General features: G+C 42.9%; 1 long non-coding RNA gene across 1 annotated transcript; it reads right to left on the bottom strand.

Moving 5' to 3' along the window:
* Positions 1 to 10,877: 10,877 nt before the first annotated feature.
* LOC121020983 (uncharacterized) lies at positions 10,878 to 12,687 on the bottom strand. The gene is made up of 2 exons (XR_005786385.1): positions 12,583 to 12,687; positions 10,878 to 11,520 (listed from the first exon to the last, which is right to left on the bottom strand). It is a non-coding gene; the product is annotated as an uncharacterized LOC121020983 (long non-coding RNA).
* Between the last annotated feature and the right edge of the window lie 279 nt (positions 12,688 to 12,966).

The following is a 12,966-nucleotide window of genomic DNA, read 5'->3' as shown; positions in this document are numbered from 1 at the left end:
AGCTTTTCATGGATCTCATAAGGAAAAGAAGGGGCCCTCTTATCCTGGCCTTGATGTCCACCCAACCTGTAAGACAGGACCTTACCATGGAAGGTCAGCCTCCTGACACTCATATGCTGCTGTGACAGGTGGTTACTGGCAGCTTCTTCCTGTCTTTCCATGGGGCCCAGGACATTGTAACCACCAGTGCCACCTCATTATCCTTACAGCTGCCTGTTCTCACACATCCTTCTTGGAGTCTAGCCCCTCAACCCCTCCTTCTTCTATGCCCAGACTCATAGAATGAAGACCCACAGAAACCTCTACATGTCTCTGCTTTTGTCCTTAATGCCCTAGCAGATCCAGTGTGTGTGTCTGTGTCTGTGTATCTGTGTGTGTGTCTGTGTGTGTGTGTGTGTGTGTGTACACGTGCCCATGCATGCACACGTGTGCGTGGGTGCCCACACCATCACAGTTAAAAGCCTGGATTAGTAGTGAGACCCACCTGGGACAGAATCCTGGCCCTGCCACTATTAGCTGTGCGATCTTGTGAAAATCACTGAAATTTTCTCATGCTCAGTTTCCTCAACATTAAGGCAAGCGATAAAAATTGCTCTTAGTGGTGTCTTGAGGGCCAATAGATCATGGAAGGAAAACACAGTGGACCCTCAGAAGTCAACTAGATATCCATCTATAATTAAAATTATCCATCAATAATTAAAAGGAAGTGGATTGTTTTCAGATCACAGCTGTTTCCCAGGTGAGCTGCATCTGACTTTTTAAATGACTATTTCCTCCACTGAGGTCTTTCATACATTTTCATGTAACAATATCCCTGTCGAGGATCCTGAGAGAAAAGCCTCACTGCCTTGTGGAGGACTATGAGAATCTGTTTTCCAAGGATCTTACAGGCAGGAGGAGGGTGAGTCCATGTATGAGAAAGCAGGAAGGGGAAGGCGGAAGAGACAGCAAGAGGGTTCCAGGCTGGGGTGTATGTGGGGGAAGACCCCATGGACAGAATCCCCCAGGCCAAGGAAGCAGGAGGACCTTATAGAATGGGGGGAGGGGGGTTGGATTTAGTAGGAATCTCCAGTGCCACTGCTTTCCTTCTACATAGACACAGGTTCTTTGAAGGAATTTTTGAGAACATTTTTAGGAGAGTTAAGACAAAGACTAATGTCAATTTGGCACATAGCAGGTGCTCCTTCCATGTCTAAAGAGCAACATATTTAAAAAATAAGCAAATTAATTAGATAAAGACAAATTGAACCTGAGTAATTATGAGAAGAAAGCCCTCCCTCCACATGTTTCCAAAATAATTCTCCAGACCTGAGATCAGGCCGACATGACTCAGTAATATGTGTACCGAGGTCATAATGTGCAAGGAGAACGAATAGCTGGTGAACTGTACACGTGCACATGATTGTGGGTGTGTTAGATCATTTAACTGATAGATACACACATGTGAGTACACTTGTGTATTACATAGGTAGATAATTATACATATTATATACACGTGATAGAGATGTAGGTATAAGCATAGATACAGATATGGATGTAGATGTGGACACAGATACAGATCTACATAGAATTACAGAGAGAGAGAGAGAGAGAGAGACAGAATCCACCTTGTTGGGTACTCTCACCATCAGATATCTCAAGGTGCATGGCCTTCCCTGGTGTTCCACCATCTCTCATCTCTAATGGTTTCTCCTTAATGCTACTCTTCACTGGGATGCATGCATGCTTCTCTCCACCACTCCCCACCCCAGAAATCATTACCCCTTACCTTAAGGAAGCCTCATCCAGGGCTCCAGTGTGTTCAGGATCAAGGCCAGCATGTTTTAGGGACAGTCAGGGCTCTGTGCAGTATGACACATACAACTGCTCAGCTTCTGTTGGCTTCCCAAGAAGAACTGGCACTTGGCTGTACTGTAAACATGTCTCTCCCTACCCTACTCCTATGCTTTATTCCATGATATTTTCCTTTCTGAGACAATGCAGTTTACTTGCTCAGGTATCCTCTATGTAACATTAGCATACAAAGGAGATTTTAATAAGCCCTTTAACAACACAACTGTGCCTCATATTTCTCATCCCCCTTCAGCAGCTAGTACATGCTTCTGCACACGTGGGTGGCTAATAGACTTTTAAAAATCCTTTCATTAGCATAAGCACTGACTTGGCAGTTTGCAAACAGCTATTCCCTATGACTGGTCACCCTCATGAGAGACCACACTGCAAGACAGGTCCAGTGAGATGTGATGGCCACACCTTCTTCAGAGATCAGCCACTGTCTCACCTGGCCATAACATTTGTTCGGGTTGTTCCAGTGGGCTTTCTTATGGGGAAGTGGCCAGGATATCCATGCCTTGGCTCACACAGAAGCCCAACTCCTGATGCCTAGAATGATGGGGTTAGGAGGACATCTGGTCCCTGCCTCTGCCACCAGGCAAAGCAGCACCTAAACTATCCATCTACTTGGACTCAGTGATGAGTCAGTAGCATGGTTACAACCATGTCACTTGGACTGACACTTTGGCTATCAATGGCTATTAGCTATCAATGGCTTTGGGACCGTTCAGTAAACATGTTTGATTACTGAGGGCTTTCTGAGGTCACCTCTTCATCCAAGGGGTCTGTCTCTTACATGGTCATTCTCTCATCTCTCAGGGAGCTGAGATTGCATGGGAAGCCATCCAGACTGAATTAGTTTTCCTCAGTGCCTTCCCACTCTCATCCCTTCAGAGCTATGAATGAGAGCTACAAATTTTAGTTTCTTCATCTCTGCAAATCTTCCTTTTAAATAGAAATGGTAAACAGTATTCTAAAATAAATAGAAAACATAGATGATTGTGGCTTAATTATGAAGTGGGGGAAGGTTTTTTTTTAACCTATATTATGGCACAAATTCCATAATATATAAGGGGAAAGGTTTGTAAGTTATTTGAAATTTAATTTCATGTGTCAGAAAAAGGTCCCATACAAGGCACGAGAAGAAATAATGAACTAGAGAAAAATATAACACATGGTTATGTAAGAAACTAATATCCTTATTTAATTGAATGTATATCTTAAAACTTAAAAGGGAAATATAAATACAGAAAAACCTAAGGGAGCCTGTGTGGCTCAATTGGTTAAGCATGCAACTCTTGGTTTCAGCTCAGGTCATGATCTCATGGTTTAATGAGTTTGAGTCCCGTGTTGGGCTTGGTGCTAACAGCGCAGAGCCTGCTTGGGATTCTCATCTCCCTCTCACTCTCTGCCCCTCCCCCACTCACACTGTCTCTGTCTGTCTCAAAATAAATGAACTTAAAAAATATAATGGATAGAGAGGTAATCTGTTTGCTCTCTCTAACACTCATACACACACACACACACACACACACACACACACACAAATAAAATTTGAAAAGATTTTCAAAACTAATGTTTTAAAAATACCAAAGAAAATAATGAAGAAATATTTTGTGTTTTGGGATGCGGTTTATCAGATTCACTTATTTGTTTCAAAATATCAATGATTATAATGGTTAGCAAAACTCAGGGTATGTGAGAATTTGTGGTAATACACACTCATATTTTGGGGTGGCAATATAAATTAGCATAGTTATTCTGGACAGACATTTGGTACTTGCATGAAATGAATTTAAATTAAAAAAATTTTTTCCAATGTCTATTTTTGAGAGAGAGAGAGAGAGAGACAGAGACAGAGACAGAGACAGAGCATGAGTGGGGGAGAGGCAGAGAGCCAGGGAGACACAGAATCTGAAGCAGGCTCCAGGCTCTGAGCTGACAGCACAGAACCCAACATGGGGCTCAAACTCGTAAATGACAAGATCATAACCTGAGTTGATTGGTGGCTCAACCAACTGAGCCACCGAGGCGCCCCAAATCAATATAAATTTTAAATGACCATATCTTTTTCCACAACAATTTTTCTAGGAATTTAGCATAATTAAATAAAGATATGGTATGGGAGCAATAAATGCAATAGGAATGTTCATTGCAGGAAATTAGGTATGAGAGTTTATCAAAGAAGCAGGATATAAAATCAACAGATCAAATACAAATTATACTTGATGACACCAGCAACCATATAGGAATACACTGTTGCATAAAAGAATCAACAGATGCCAAAAACGTTTTGGGTAAATATTTGATAAAAGTATTTAAATACTAATAAATTATCTCCCATAGGTTATTATTAAAAGGAAAAGTAGTGGAAGATGGTGGCGTAGGAGGAGGTTGGGCTCACCGCATCCTGCTGATCACTTCGATTCCACCCACATCTGCCTAAATAACCAAGAAAACTGCCAGAAGACTAGCAGAACGGACTGTCCAGAGCCAAGCATAGACAAGAGGCCCAGAGAAGAGGGTAGGAAGGGCCGAGAGGTGGTGCGCCTTACACGGACTTGTGGGAGGGAGCCAGGGCGGTGGAGGGGCAGCCCATCTAGCAAGGCAGAGCCCCCCGAATCTGACTTGCAAAAGCAGAGGGGCCGGATGGAGTGTGTTCTGACAGCCAGTGGGACTTAACATCTGTAATGTTATAAGTCAACAGCTCTGCTCGGAGAGCGGGAGGGCTAGAGGACAACAGGAGGGAGAGTTGTTGAGCCCTAGAGGACAGAGCTCAGTTTGGCAGGGAACCAAGAGGCTGGCCAGTGCCAGCTCCCTCTCCCATCTCCCAGCCAAAATCCAAATTGGAACCAGTTTCCATCACTGAACTTGCTTGCACCGTGCAAACACCCAACACTGTGCTTCTGTGGATCCATCCCACAGACGGGTCTGCCTCCCTCCTGGTGCCGCAGGGCCCCTCCCTCAGCTGACCACTGAAAGCAAAGCAAGCTGAGCCTGCCCCTCCTACCCTTGTGCACCTTGCGGATCCACCCCAGTTAATAAGCCAGATCTCAAAGAAGCAGCACCACAAGCCTGGCAGTGTGCAAGTACCCCAGACAGAGGCCACCCCACTCCACAGTGAGTCCTGCCCCTGGGAGGGGGGAGAGGGGAAGATAAGGTACACACCAGTCTGACTGTGGCCCCAGCGGTGGGCTGGGGGCAGACATCAGGTCTGAATGTGGCCCCACCCACCAACACAAGTTACTTCAGACAGCACAGTGGAAGAGCCCTGTAGTTCTGTGCCACTCCAGGGACTACCCAAAATGACAAAACGAAAGAATTCTCCTGAAAAGAAACTCCAGGAAGTAGCAACAGCTAATGAAATGATCAAAAACGATTTAAGCAATGTAACAGAAAATGAATTTAAAATAATAGTCATAAAATTAATTGCTGGGCTTGAAAAAAGTATAGAGGACAGCAGAGAATCTATTGCTACAGAGATCAAGGGACTAAGAAACAGTCAGGAGGAGCTAAAAAATGCTATAAATGAGCTGCAAAATAAAATGGAGGTGACCACAGCTAGGATCAAAGAGGCAGAGAAGAGAATAGGTGAATTAAGATAAAATTATGGAAAAAGAGGAATCTGAGAAAAAGAGATGTAAAAAATCCAGGAGCATGAGGGGAGAATTAGAGAACTAAGTGATGCGATGAAACACAATAATATACATATAATAGAGATTCCAGAGGAGAAAGAGAGAGAGAAAGGTGCTGAAGGTGTACTTGAAGAAATAATACCTGAATACTTCCCTGATCTGGGGAAGGAAAAAGGCATTGAAATCCAAGAGGCACAGAGAACTCCCTTCAGACGTAACTTGAATCGATCTTTTGCATGACATATCATAGTCAAACTGGCAAAATACAAGGATAAAGAGAAAATTCTGACAGCAGCTAGGGATAAACATGCTCTAACATATAAAGGGAGACTGATAAGACTAGTGATGGATCTATCTACTGAAACTTGGCAGGCCAGAAAGGAATGGCAGGATATCTTCAATGTGATGAACAGAAAAAATATGCAGCCGAGAATCCTTTATCCAGAAAATCTGTCATTCAGAATAGAAGGAGAGATAAAGGTTTTCCCAAACACACAAAAACTGAAGGAATTCGTCACAACTAAACCAGCCCTACAAGAGATCCTAAGGGGGATCCTGTGACACAAAGTACCAGAGACATCACTACAAGCATGAAACCTACAGACATCACAATGACTCTAAACCCATATCTTTCTATAATAACACTGAATGTAAATGGACTACATGCTCCAACCAAAAGACATAGAGTATCAGAATGGATAAAAAAACAAGACCCATCTATTTGTTGTCTACAAGAGACTCATTTTAGACCTGAGGAAACTTTCAGATTGAAAGTGAGGGGATGGAGAACTATCTATCATGCTACTGGAAGTCAAAAGAAAGCTGGAGTAACCATACTTATATCAGACAAACTGACTTCAAATTAAAGGCTGTAACAAGAGATGAAGAAGGGCATTATATAATAACTACAGGGTCTATCCATCAGGAAGAGCTAACAATTATAAATGTCTATGCACCGAATACCGGAGCGCCCAAATATATAAAACAATTACTCATAAACATAAGCCACCTTATTGATAAGAATGTGGTAATTGCAGGGGACTTTATAACCCCACTTATAGCAATGGATAGATCATCTAGACACATGGTCAATAAAGAAACAAGGGCCCTGAATGATACATTGGGTCGGATGGACTTGACAGATATATTTAGAACTCTGCATCCCAAAGCAAAAGAATATACTTTCTTCTCCAGTGCACATGGAACATTCTCCAAGACAGATCACATACTGGGTCACAAAACAGCCCTTCATAAGTATACAAGAATTGAGATCATACCATGCATACTTTCAGACCACAATGCTATGAAGCTTGAAATCAACCACAGGAAAAGTCTGGAAAACCTCCAAAAGCATGGAGGTTAAAGAACACCCTACTAAAGAATGAATGGGTCAACCAGGCAATTAGAGAAGAAATTTAAAAATACGTGGAAACAAATGAAAATGAAAACACAACAATCCAAATGCTTTGGGTTGCAGTGAAGGCAGTCCTGAAAGGAAAATACATTGCAATCCAGGCCTATCTCAAGAAATAAGAAAAATCCCAAATACAAAATTGAACAGCACACCTAAAGGAAATAGAAGCAGAACAGCAAAGACACCCCAAACCCACCAGAAGAAGAGAAATAATAAAGATCAGAGCAGAAATAAACAATATAGAATCTAAAAAAACTATAGAGCAGATCAATGAAACCAAGAGTTGGTTTTGTGAAAAAGTAAACAAAATTGATAAACCTCTAGCCAGGCTTCTCAAAAAGAAAAGGGAGAAGACCCAAATAGATAAAATCATGAATGAAAATGGAATCATTACAACCAATCCCTCAGAGATATAAGCAATTATCAGGGAATACTATGAAAAATTATATGCCAACAAACTGGACAACCTGGAAGAAATGGACAAATTCCTAAGTACCCACACACTTCCAAAACTCAAACAGGAAGAAATAGAAAGCTTGAACAGACCCATAACCAGCAAAGAAATTGAATCCGTTATCAAAAATCTCCCAACAAATAAGAGTGCAGGATCAGATGGCTTCCCAGGGGAATTCTACCAGACATTTAAAGCAGAAATAATACATATCCTTCTCAAGCTATTCCAAAAAATAGAAAGGAAAGTTAAACTTCCAGACTCATTCTGTGAAGCCAGCATTACTTTGATTCCTAAACCAGACAGAGACCCAGTAAAAAAAGAGAACTACAGGCCAAAACCCCTGATGAAAATGGGTGCAAAAATTCTCAATAAGATACTAGCAAATCAAATTCAACAGCATATGAAAAGAATTATTCACTATGATCAAGTGGGATTCATTCCTGGGATGCAGGGCTGGTTCAACATTCGCAAATCAATCAATGTGATACATCACATTAATAAAAAAAAAAAAAAAGAGAAGAACCATATGATCCTGTCAATCGATGCAGAAAAGGCCTTTGACAAAATCCAGCACCCTTTCTTAATAAAAACCCTTGAGAAAGTCGGGATAGAAGGAACATACTTAAAGGTCATAAAAGCCATTTATGAAAAGCCCACAGCTAACATCATCCTCAACGGGGAAAAACTGAGAGCTTTTTCCCTGAGATCAGGAACACGACAGGGATGTCCACTCTCACCGCTGGTGTTTAACATAGTGCTGGAAGTTCTAGCATCAGCAATCAGACAACAAAAGGAAATCAAAGGCATCAAAATTGGCAATGATGAGCTTAAGCTTTCACTTTTTGCAGATGACATGATATTATACATGGAAAATCCGATAGACTCCACCAAAAGTCTGCTAGAACTGATACATTAATTTAGCAAAGTTGCAGGATACAAAATCAATGTACACAAATCAGTTGCATTCTTATACACTAATAATGAAGCAACAGAAAGACAAATAAAGAAACTGATCCCATTCACAATTGCACCAAGAAGCATAAAATACCTAAGAATAAACCTAACCAAAGATATAAAAGATTTGTATGCTGAAAACTATAGAAAGTTTATGAAGGTAATTGAAGAAGATATAAAGAAATGGAAAGACATTCCGTGCTCATTGATTGGAAGAATAAATATTGTTAAAATGTCAATAGTACCCAAAGCTATTTACACATTCAATGCAATCTCAATCAAAATTGCACCAGCATTCTTCTCAAAACTAGAACAAGCAATCCTAAAATTTGTATGGAACCACAAAAGGCCCCGAATAGCCAAAGTAATTTTGAAGAAGAAGACCAAAGCAGGAGGCATCACATTCCCAGACTTTAGCCTCTACTACAAAGCTGTGATCATCAAGACAGCATGGTATTGGCACAAAAACAGACACATAGACCAATGGAATAGAATAGAAACCCCAGAACTAGACCCACAAAAGGATGGCCAACTAAACTTTGACAAAGCAGGAAAGAATATCCAATGGAAAAAAGACAGTCTCTTTAACAAATGGTGCTGGGAGAACTGGACAGCAACATGCAGAAGGATGAAACTAGACCACTTTCTTACACCTTTCACAAAAACAAACTCAAAATGGATGAAGGACCTGAATGTGAGACAGGAAACCATCAAAACCCTAGAGGAGAAAGCAGGAAAAAAACCTCTCTGACCTCAGCCACAGCAATTTCTTACTTGACACATCCCCAAGGGCAAGGGAATTAAGAGCAAAAATGAACTATTGGGACATCATCAAGATAAAAAGCTTCTGCACAGCAAAGCAAACAATCAACAAAACTAAAAGGCAACCAACGGAATAGGAAATGATATTTGCAAATGACATATCGGACAAAGGGCTAGTATCCAAAATCTATAAAGAGCTCATCAAACTCCACACCCAAAAAACAAAGAATCCAGTGAAGAAATGGGCAGAAAACATGAAAAGACACTTCTCTAAAGAAGACATTTAGATGACCAACAGGCACATGAAAAGATGCTCAGCCTTGCTCCTCATCAGGGAAATACAAACTAAAACCACACTCAGATATCACCTCACGCCAGGCAGAGTGGCTAAAATGAACAAACCAGGAAACTATAGATGCTGGAGAGGACGTGGAGAAATGGTAACCCTCTTGGTGGGTTCCCCCAACCGTGTTGGTGGGAATGCAAATTGGTGCAGCCACTCTGGAAAACAGTGTGGAGGTTCCTCAAAAAATTAAAAATAGATCTACCCTATGACCCAGCAATAGCACTGCTAGGAATTTACCCAAGGGATACAGGAGTGCTGGTGCATAGGGGCACTTGTACCCCAATGTTTATGGAGCACTTTCAACAATAGACAAATTATTGAAAGAGCCTAAATGTCCATCAACTGACGAATGGATAAAGACATTGTGGTTTATGTACACAATGGAATACTATGTGGCAATGAGAAATAATGACATATTGTCTTTTGTAGCAATGTGGATGGGACTGGAGAGTGTTATGCTAAGTGAAATAGGTCACACAGAGAAAGACAGATACCATATGTTTTTACTCTTATGTGGATCCTGAGAAACTTAACAGAAGTCCATGGGGGAGGGGAAGAAGAAAAGAAAAAAAAAATAGGTTAGAGAGGGAGAGAGCCAAAGCATAAGAGACTCTTAAAAACAGAACAAACTGAGGGTTGATGGGGGGTGGGAGGGAGGGGAGGGTGGGTGATGGGTGTTGAGGAGGGCACCTTTTGGGATGAGCACTGGGTGTTGTATGGAAACCAATTTGACAATAAATTTCATATTTAAAAAAAAGGGAAAGTAGTGGACACCTTTTATTGATTAAAAGGAAATCAGTCAGCTGGGCATCCAACTCTTGATTTTGGCTCAGGTCATGATCCTGGGCTTGTGGGATTGAGCCCGGCCTTGGGCTCAGTGCTGAGCATGGAGCCTGCTTGGGATTCTGTCTCTCTCTGTCTGTCTCTCTCCTTCTCTGTCTGCCCCTCTCCCCCACATGTACTCTCTCTCTCTCTCTCTCTAAAAAAAAGAAATAAAAAGAAAAACAGAAAAAGGAGAATTAGTGAGTATATAATGAAGAAACTCAGCCAAAGTCATCTAAGTGGTCAAGTTATATTACCAGAATAGGGCAATTAGAGACCTTACGAACCAGTTTCAGAGAAGGACACAGCACCACTTCTGTGGAATCTCTGAAAAATGCAAAACCAAATCTAGTCAAGAAGAAATATCAGATGAATGTGAATGGAGAGTTGTTCTACCAATGGCTCAAAAAGTGTCAGTACATGGAAGACAAAGAAAGCCTAAAGGACTGCCACAGATAGGAGGAAACTAAGGAATCACAGTAGCTAGAGGCAATGTTGGCTCCTGGATTGGATTCTGAGCCAACAGAAATTTGTTTTGCTCTTAAGGACAGTAGTGATACAAATGGCAAATCTGAGTAAGTTCTGTAGACACTCAGGGGAAGGAGTGAGGGCACATAGGAGAAGGACGACATAAGTATAAAAAGAAACAAGGCAAAAGAAGGAACGAAGAGTTCTAGTTTTATTGTTTCCCATTAAGCTGGGTTTGCCACAAGGTAAGCAGAAGAAGGACGTTGGGTCTGTACTCTGGGTTCCCAGGGCAGCCACACATTTGGGCGAGAAGGTGAGTGAATGGGTTCGGGGAAGTTCTGGCTTCCGGACACCAGGACACAGCGATCCTCTGGGCCAGAGGTCAGACCCCCTCAGCCACATGGATAGGCCCAGCAGGAGGAGCAGGAGCAGGAGGAAGGATTTGGCATTGGCTGCCCCCAAATCTGCTTTTCTTGGCTCAGAATCCACTTCAGCAGCAGCCTCCAGATGACTGACTGCTCCCTCCACAGCAGTTGGAGCCCCCCAAGGGCTGGCTGCAGCAGTCAGAGTTCTGGTGCCTGTGGCGGTGGGACCTGCGTCTCCTGTGGTGGCTCAGACAGCAGCCACCACCCCCAGAGCTACAGCAGCCACCACCCCCGGAGCTACAACAGCCCCCGCCCCCAGAGCTGGAGCCACAGCAGCCCCCAGAGCTGACACTGCAGCAGGAAGAGACTGGGGGACACTTGGGGGGACACTTGGGGAGGCATTTGGGAGGGGGCTGGCACTGCTGCTGGTTCTTCTGGCAGGACATCTCGGCAGGCAGGGACAGGAGCTGAGGGAGAGTCACACAGTCAGACCCAGGACACAGAGACCCCCTGCCCCACCACCTCCTATTCTTAGTACATTTCTAGAGCCTTTATTTGATGAACTATTTAATGTAGTCCTTAATAATTCAACACAGAAAATCTCATTATTTCTCATAGTTGTCCAAATGCTCTCATATCATCTCCTTGAACCTAATTTCCTAACAAAGTGTTTTAACCTATTATATAAGTAGAGAAATTAGGCAAAGATGTTAAGTTCTCAGAATCAAACATGTAGTATTTAGGGGAGATATTCTACTGACATAAACCACAATAATCATTGAAACAATTAATCTAGGTAGCAGTTTATAAATGAATTCATTTCTTTAGGGGAAACAGTCATTCCCTCTTGGAGAATATTCTAAATATTCTTGTCCTGTATGGACATAGAAGTTTACAAATGCACAGAATGTTGGAGATTGGCTGGGAGAACTGGCTGAGGGTAACTATGGTTATTCTAAGCTGGGACTGCACCAGGCCCTGACTGAGTCTGCTTCTCTGGCATCTTGTGGACACTCATCTCAAAGTAACACCTCAGCACCAAGATTTGAGTTGTTCCTACTCAACTCTGCAGCCCAGTTAGTCTGAGCACTTACAGTCAGTTGTGGTTTCCTCTCTGCTGGCTGAGTGTCACTGTTCTTATCTCTACTTTTCCTGGAGGGACACCTATGCTTTCAAAGAGAAACTTCCCTTTTGACAACAGTTACAGGTTGGTATGATGGTCAGTGTCGCAAATTATTCCAACCAGAGACCAATAACTATGGGTCAGTGTGGTTTCTCTAAGAGTGCTGTCACTCTCATGAAGTTCCTCCTGCTCGTGTTCCCAGCCTTGCTCCTTGCCTGTCCCTCAGTGTGTCTGAGACTCCTTCCATGCTGATATGAACCCAGTCTCACAGTCTTCTCACTGCCACCCACCACACACACACATGTGTGCACACACACCCACACACTCATACACACATGCGCACACACTCTGCCCTGGAGTCCTCCTAAGGAAGGTGGTGCTGTTCCTTGTCTCAGGGGACACTTACCGGTGCACAGGCAGCACAAGGTCCGTCAGCACCTCAGGAGAGGAGTGTATGGAAGGCCTCAGTCCCCAAGGCCCTTTTATCCTGGCCTTGGGCTCTGCCCCAGCCTGTGAGAAAGGATCTGGGCATGAGGGGACTGCCTCCTGCCACCCACATGGTCCTGTGACAGGTGGTGACTGGCAGCTCCTTCCTGCCTCTCCATGGGGCCCAGGGCAGCTGCTTCCAGCTAGGAATAGGGCTGCTTAGAAATGGGGATGGAGTGTGAATCCCTACCATCATCTGCCACTCAGGGTTCTAGCCTCTCATTCTTGGAACCCACCCCCCCCCCAGCTCCAGTTTCCTTTCTTTCCTCCCAAATGTTAATTTAATGACTACATCTAACTTGGT

Source organism: Herpailurus yagouaroundi, unplaced genomic scaffold, assembly GCF_014898765.1.
Source record: "Herpailurus yagouaroundi ecotype Mexico unplaced genomic scaffold, PumYag 254, whole genome shotgun sequence".
In the NCBI taxonomy this organism is placed as follows: Eukaryota; Metazoa; Chordata; class Mammalia; order Carnivora; family Felidae; genus Herpailurus; species Herpailurus yagouaroundi.
The sequence above is the reverse complement of the archived record's forward strand: the minus strand, read 5'-3'. Positions and strand labels throughout refer to the sequence as shown.